Below are 8138 nucleotides of genomic sequence, written 5' to 3'. Positions count from 1 at the left end.
GTTCTGGAGAAAGATGCCTCCTGATTTACACATCCCTGCTCAGAGACCTTTACATTTGCTTTACATTCACCAGCAGTGTGCTGCCTACTGTTCACAAGTACTTGATTGCAGTAGCGTATGTCTTTCCCTATTTCTAAGAACCTTCTTGAAATGTTGACTGTGGTGATTGATACAGTTTATAAAAAGACAAAAAAATTATCCCTCATCCTTAAAGACAGACCACTTTAAATGAAAGATCAGTGAAAGCCTGGACTTGAAATGTAGTTGATGTTCCACAGTCCAGATGATAACTGGTTACTAATGGTGTTGGAGAGTCAGTTGATTAAGGAAAAGCAGTTGGAGTTTAGGCAGATAAGTCCTGTTCTGAAACTAATATTGAGAAGTTTGAAAAAACTTTGAGGATGGTAAAGTGACATCAGGTGAAAAGTATTCCAGGGTGTTTAAAAACATCTTTTGTGAATAAAGGCTGTTCTACATGATAGGCAAGATCTCTCTCTAATCTTCTTTCAGTGCATGAACTGTATAACTTTTTAGTGTTTTGAGTGGAATCAATAGAGGTTTAGTGCCTCCTTTTTGAGTAGTCAAAATGGCATGGAATGTTTCAGGTGATGATTGACATTGCACAAGAGTCACAAGGTTTTGACTTGCTCAATGATACTAATGCTATTTTTATTTCTGCTGGAAACATCCTGGTGTGTTTTTAATCTTTTATGGGACTGAATGATGTTCTTGGTTTATAGTTGTGCTGAAGAATACATACAACTTCTCTCACATTCTACCTATCTCTGGAGCTAGAACTTAAATCTTTTTGCTCTGAGAAATGTTGACAAATACTATGTGGAGTTTTGTTTGTGTTTTTGTTTTGTTTAGGGTTGAAATTGCCAGGTAGCCAGTAGAGTAGTAAGAAATACTGGTACTAATCCTTCCAATTTACACACAGGGAATAACTGCCATATATGCACAGTCTTAGGTGTATTGCAGCCCAAATTCACTGGGCTTTTTATATATGATTTTTTTTTTGCCACACAGTATAACTGTAGGATGATTAGTATCATACTTGTGTAGTACTTTGCTTGTTTTCATGCTATGTGAAGGATTGAAATCTTGAAACAAGCCTGTAGATTCTCTTGCTTTGGCTTTTCCAGTTTTCTTAAAGTTAAGAATGTGTGAAATCAGTTTTCAGCTTGCTGAATAGTAGCTTTACATTTTCTTGTTGTTGTCTATCAGACTTTTACAAAAAAAAAGAAGCTTTTCTTTAAATGTATTTTTCTGCTTTTAGAATGTCTTCTACTCTTTCTAAGTAGCCCAGAAATGGAGGATCCAGAGTTTTTCTTCAATTGGTTATCCTTCTACTAACAGAAGTCCTCACCGACTCAGCTTTTAAGATTGTAGGGAGAAACTTTATTGTAAGGAATGCCCCTAGCCATCTGGGACTTGGATCTCTCCTAGCCTTGGTAAATCTCACATCCTCTTGAGTCAAAAGCCTGCAGTGCAGTCCCTCAAATCATGTGAGAGTATTAGAATTTTACATTGAGTTTGTTAGCAGTGAAGTTTTTTCTGAGTTAAGTATAAAAATGAGTAACATACCATCTGTTCAATTTTTTAAGTTAATTTCTAAAATTGTGTCAAGTCTTTAGGTTTACAATAGTGTACTTCCCTTTAAAATTAAGTCCTGCAGCTCAATTCAAACATTTGCCTGGTTTAAAGTACAGACAGCTGACGAATAAGCCTTTCTGTATAAATTAAAAGGTGTATAAACTGAAGTCCAACATCTAGCACAAAAGAGCTTCCGATCTTACTCTCCAAATCTAAGCTTTCCTCATCTCATCCTTTGGTACTTCAAAGCTAATGCTGACAGGAAAAGGAGTAAATACCCAGAGGGTAAAGTTGAGTATCAAAATCTGAGGCAAAAACAAAAGAGAAGACTTCTTAACAAGACCCCACAACCCCTTACTATCCAGTGATTCTGATTTAAAACAAAGTCCTCTCTGTATGCAGAAGTGTGGTTGAGGTTTTTTTGTGGGTTTGAAGTTTTTTTTTCATGATTTGAAGATTACCAAGTGTTATGGGAGAACAAGGAGTAAGTAACATGCTTGCCTTTCTGGTCCCCTGCAGGTGAAACATTTGGGTATTTGCAACCAGTGTGCCTGTTCTTTTTATGGAGACTTACCATCTTCATTCCTATTTACCCTGGACATCTTCCTTATGGACTCTAGAACATGTGTTCTAAACTGTTGCTGTGTTTGTAGAGTTCTTTATATACGCAAAGCTGTGAAGGTAAGTCAACAATGTTGGGAGTTTTTGTGGGTCATCAAAAAAGCTAAGGATGGATAACATGGTGGCAGGAGCAATGTGTGTATTGTGAATAAACACAACCTACTGTGTACATAAGTGAATATTTGTCGAAGATTTTGAAGAGCAGAACAGCTGTATGGACTTGGGAAAAGAGCCACAAGTGTTAACATGCCCCACTTAAAAAAGAACTTCTTATTTAATGTATAGTCCTTTTCAATCTTCTCACTTCAGACAGGTCCTAAGATAGATGTCCTTCATCCCCTCATCCAGATCACTGATAATGACATTAAACAGAACTGGTCCCAATATGCCCTGGACTCCAATACTGGGGAGCACCACTTGTGACCAGGTGCCAACTGGATTTAACTCCATTCACCACCACTTTCTGGGCCCAGCCATCCAGCCAGTTTTTACCCAGCAAAGACTGAACCTGTCCAAGTCATGAAGAGCCAGTTTTTTCTCAAGGAAAGTTCCTCCAAATGTACCTGTAAATCAGTCTTCCTCTTTTCACACTGAAACACATTGGAGCCTGTTTGAATTTCTTAGAACATAGCTAAGATAAGCTAATTAGCTACTATATATGTGGGAGTGGACATTTAACAGTTGCCTTAACATCAGAGTTGGGGTCAAGCAGTGCTGAATGTCCTACAATATTACTCCTTAGAGCTTCTTATCTGGGCCTGTTCTCCATAGGTATCATGGGGATACTAGAGTCATTGGGATGAAGTAAAGTCTATGGCCTGTCCCTCTTCTCACCCTGCAGATGTCTGCTGAGTGGATTTTGTATTTCTGGTCAGATTTTGTATTTCTCCCTGACTTTCCATAATACAATGTGTAGGATTTTGGGTCAGGCCAGGTTGCAGGCCAGTGTTGTAGCATTTCGTAAGAGAAAGACTATGCAGGATCCCTAGGGTAACCCAGTTCTGAATCTGACTGACTGAACACCCTCCTGGTAAAAACACAAGTGCTGTGTGAAATGGGTATATAGGAAGGATGGTGCCTTCCTACTTTTGTGTCCAGTCCCTAAATACTGCATTATAAATGTGTTTCAGTGAAGGGTTTATTTCTGCAACTGAAATTTGCACTTTTTGAAGTATGAAGATTTCTATGTATTTCTATATAAATGCTTCGATAAATACATTAGCAACAAAAGGAGGGATAAGGAGAATCTCCATCTTCTGTTGGATGCAGGAAGAAACAGTAACAAATTATGAGGGAAAGGCTGAGGTACTTAATGCCTTCTTTACCTCAGTGTAGTAGTAAGACCAGTTATTGTCCGGTTAGCCAGCCTCCTGAGCTGGAAGACAGGGACAGGCAGCAGGATGAAGCCCCCATAATCCAAGGGTAAATGGTGAGTAAAGGATCAGCAACTTTCTACACTGCTTAGACACACGCAAGTCTATGAGGCTAGGTGGGATCTACCAAAGGGTACTGAGAGAGGTGGCAGAAGTGCTTATCACCACTTTCCATCACTTACCAGCAGCCCTGGCTGGCAGGGAGGTCCCAGATGGTTGGAAGTTAGGTGTCACATTTGCCATCTACAAGAACAGGCAGAAGGAAGATGTGAGAAACCACAGGCCTGTCAGCTTGACCTCAGTGCTGGGGAAGGTTATGGAGCAGATCTTGAGTGCAATCACACAGCACATGCAGGACAGCCAGGTCATCTGCACCAGCCAGCAGGGGTTTAGGAAACACGGGTCCTGCTTGACCAACCTGGTGTCCTATGACAAAGTGACCTGTTTAGTGAATGAGGGAAAGATTGGATGTTACCTGTCTAAACTTCAGTAAGGCCTTTGACACTGTCTCCCACAACATTTTCCTTGAGAAAAAACTGGCTCTTCATGACTTGGACAGGTTCAGTCTTTGCTGGGTAAAAACTAAACTGGCTGGATGGCTGGGCCCAGAAAGTGGTGGTGAATGGAGTTAAATCCAGTTGGCACCTGGTCACAAGTGGTGCTCCCCAGGGCATATTGGGACCAGTTCTGTTTAATGTCATTATCAGTGATCTGGATGAGGGGATTGAGTACACGCTTATTTTGCATACTTTCTGCCTAAATTGAGCAGGGGTGTTTCTCCTGGAGGATAGGAAGGCTCTGCAGAGGAATCTTGACAGGCTGGTGTGCTGAGGCCAGTGGTATGACGTTCAACCAGATGAGGTGCCAGGTCCTGCCCTCGGGTCACAGTGACTTCATGCAGTGCTGTAGGCTTGGGGAAGCATGGGTGGAAGATGCCCACAGGAAAAGGAGCCTGGGGGTGCTGGTTGACAGTGGCTGAACATGAGCCAGCTGTGCCCAGGTAGCCAAGAAGGCCAATGGCATCCTGGCCTGTATCATCAATATTGTGGCCAGCAGGAGCAGGGCAGTAGTTGTCTCCCTGTACTTAGCACTGGTGAAGCCACACCTTGAATACTGTGTCCAGTTCTGGGCCCCTCACTACAAAGAGGACATTGAGGTGCTGGAGCATGTCCAGAGATGGGCAACAGAGCTGGTGAGGGGTCTGGAGCACAAGTCCTATGAGCTGCTGAGGGAGCTGGGGGTGTTTAGTCTGGAGTAAAGGAGGCTTGAGGGGGAACCTTATCACTGTCAACAACTATCTGAATGGAGGTTGTAATGAGGGGGGTCAGTCTCTTCTCCCAGGTCACAAGCAGTAGGACAAGCAAGAGGAAAAGGCCTCAAATTGCGTCAGGGAAAGTTTAGATTGGATATTCAGGAAAATTTTGTCACTGAAGTGTTTAATCAAGCTTTGGAACAGGCTGCCCAGGGAGGTGGCTGAGTCACCATCCCTGGAGGTATTTAAAAGACGTGTAGATGTGGCACTTAGGGACATGGTTTAGTAGTGGACTTGGCAGTGTTAGGTTAACGATTGGATTTAATGATCTGAGAGGTCTTTTCCAACCTAAATGATTGTATGATTCAATGATTGTTGGTGACATGATGTTAAATAATGTCATAAGTGGCTTTTGTGTACAGCAATTATAATTTCAAGAATAGCCCTCATTCCCTCTATTGCTTGGCTGAGGGTAAAACCTTGTGCAGCCTGTTACTGTTAGAGTGCACAGCAGTCCTAATGCTGGAGTTCTCAACCCACTGTGTACAAGGGGTTAATTTGTTTCCATCACTGGGGATTTGAATTCCTTGTCTGTGCTGAGGTCACTGTCACTGTTAAATGACAGATGTCTTTCTGAAAATCCCTTGCATCTTTCCTTGTGTTGTAAAGTTCAGTGACTGCAATAACAGGGTGTTGTTCTTTAATAACTGTTAAATTTATTCTTTAGAGAATTTACAAAGATGTCCTATTGCTCTGGGAGAGCTCCCTTGATGCCGAACTCTGCATTTTCTTTTTGCATAATGCCTACAGATTTAGAGCCACTGTACTCCCAGTTGTATAGCTTCTGTATCCCTTGTTCAGTGCTGCTGAAATACTCGTAAATCTCCTTTCTTCTAGTGGCTTTGTGCAGCAGCTGGGGTATGACAATAAGGTCCCTGATCTATAATTCCAGACAGCCCCAGAGGGTGAACAGATCGACCAATCCTCATCCCCAACGTAAACCCAGGGAACTCACTGTCCCTGGGAGGTAGTTGTCTAATGCTTTCTATTTGTATTCTGCATGAAACTCTTCTTGATGCTGGCCTGTTGTTCACTTAGAGAATTATCCAGTGCACAGTATATAAACTCCCACTAGAGATTGAATGCATGTAAATAAAGCATGCCTTAAGTCTAGCATAATGTAACTTTAAGTGAGAAGAAGAAATAGACTCAATCTAAGCACCTTGTAAAGCTGCATTCACTGCTAAGATCTGCACAATGCAGTCACAATCTGCATTTCTATGTCACACGGATAAGAGGTAAGGAGGACAGCTGTATATAGGTTTTCTAATTCCAGGGATTTCCTGGCTTTTTATTGATTTGACGAGAATACAACACTGGCTTTTTAAAATAACAGCTGTTTTTAAATACTCTTGTGGAATAGAAACATTTATGTTGTAACAAAGAGACATAGTTTGAAAAATGTGATTGCTTGACCTTTATGCTACACACGCCTCATGAAAATGTTACTTTATACTCTGTTTTCACACCACCTAAAAGCCTGGCAGGTATTTCAGAGTACAGACAGAAGATGATCCCTGCCCTATAGCTGTTGCAATCTCCCTGTAATCTCTAGCTATATTCACTTCAGCTGTATGATTTTTGCAACTTTCATGTCTGTGTAGCAGCATTGACATGTATTTTAACTATAAATTATTTAGAACATATCTGCTTGAAAGCTAGTACTCATTTACTCATAAACCTTCATCATCTGCTTAAACATTGAGATTAATGAAGTGTAAAAGGCTATTTTTAAGTGTGAGGTGTTATGCACATGCTATCAGTCTTTGATTGCACTTGGTTTATCCAAGCAGCTTTAATGCTGACAAAATTGTCAGACCAATTTTATTTTCTGCAACAGCTTTAAAGGAGATTAAACTGCTTCAGTTTAGTGATTGCTATTTGCCAGAAAAATACGTTCAGTATATGGAAAGTAGTCACATTTTGATAGAAGTAGTGCACTCTGTGCCAAGGCCCATGGCAGCAGCACAGGCAGGGCAGCACCCAGTCTGCTTTAGTACGACTGAGTGCTGGATACCTCATCAGCACTAGTCTTACCAAACTGAAGGTTCTGCTGATACTATAGAAATGCTATTCCATAAAAAAATCTAATCTATAAAGAAAAGATGGAATGTTTTCTTATTTTCATCTGTAATTTCACATTAGTTTCTTGTGCATAGTTTTAAGAACTGGTAGTCTTCTCTGTAATTCTCTCAGAAAGGTAATGTGCCACTGGTCTGCTAGAAGGCATAAGAATAGCTTACTTACAGAGGACAAACCATGCAAGTCATATTTGACTTGTATTTCAGTCCCCTTTGTAAAGATAGCTCTGCATTTATGGTCTTTAACCTGTCCTTTCTCAGATGGGAATTCAGGAAGGCTGAGAAAATAATCCTATTTAAACTGCTGTTTTAAACAAATGATTCAGTTTCCCAAGTTAAATATCAAAGCGTATAAATTCATCCCTAATAAACTTGGATTTGTACTGAGTTAAAGGTTATTAAACTGCAGTAGCCTGTTTGAATTAGGGTGGTGTTTGTTTTCAGATGATCTAAACAAAGGATGTCTCAAGCTCTGAAAGTAAACGTAAAATAATCAGTCTCTTTAGTCTTAGTTAATTGCAGCAAAATTCGGTAGGGACAAAGTCCTTGTGAAGGTAAGAACGTTTACATCAAACAGTGTTCAGAGCACTCAAAGTTCTATGCCAAAGTACTGGGGTTTCCTAATTACTTTTGCATAAGAGCTAAGCACTGTGCTTGTTGAGGAGATGGATGTTACTGGTTACAATAGTGATGTAATGTATGATGTAATGTATGAGGTAATGTAGTCTTAGCTAAAATGAATTTCACTTCAATGTTAATTTGTATTTGTTTTATCCTTGCTGCTCTCAGGAAGTTTGTTTTATCTGGCGATTCACAACAGTATGATTTTTTGGACATTAAACATGGCCAAAATAAGGAAAGACCTTTATTGAAGAGAACTAGCTTGCTTCCATTTCACTGATTTTTCAAGCAATCAGATTATCATTTTGTTTCTTACAAAAAATGCTCACAGACTTTATCAAACTTCTTTAACAGTGTTTGAAACATTTTTCTTTATGATCAAGAATGGTTTTCAAGAAAGTACAAGTATTTCAAAACGTTTAGAACATGAAAGCATGGGACATTTTAAGTGCAGCGGGATTTTTTGGTGAAAGTTTTATTCTTACAAAAAGGCATTATTTCAAGCAACAAGTCCCCAGCTTCCTACCTTACAGA

Source organism: Corvus hawaiiensis, chromosome 9 (assembly GCF_020740725.1).
Source record: "Corvus hawaiiensis isolate bCorHaw1 chromosome 9, bCorHaw1.pri.cur, whole genome shotgun sequence".
Taxonomy (NCBI): Eukaryota; Metazoa; Chordata; class Aves; order Passeriformes; family Corvidae; genus Corvus; species Corvus hawaiiensis.
The sequence above is the reverse complement of the archived record's forward strand: the minus strand, read 5'-3'. Positions refer to the sequence as shown.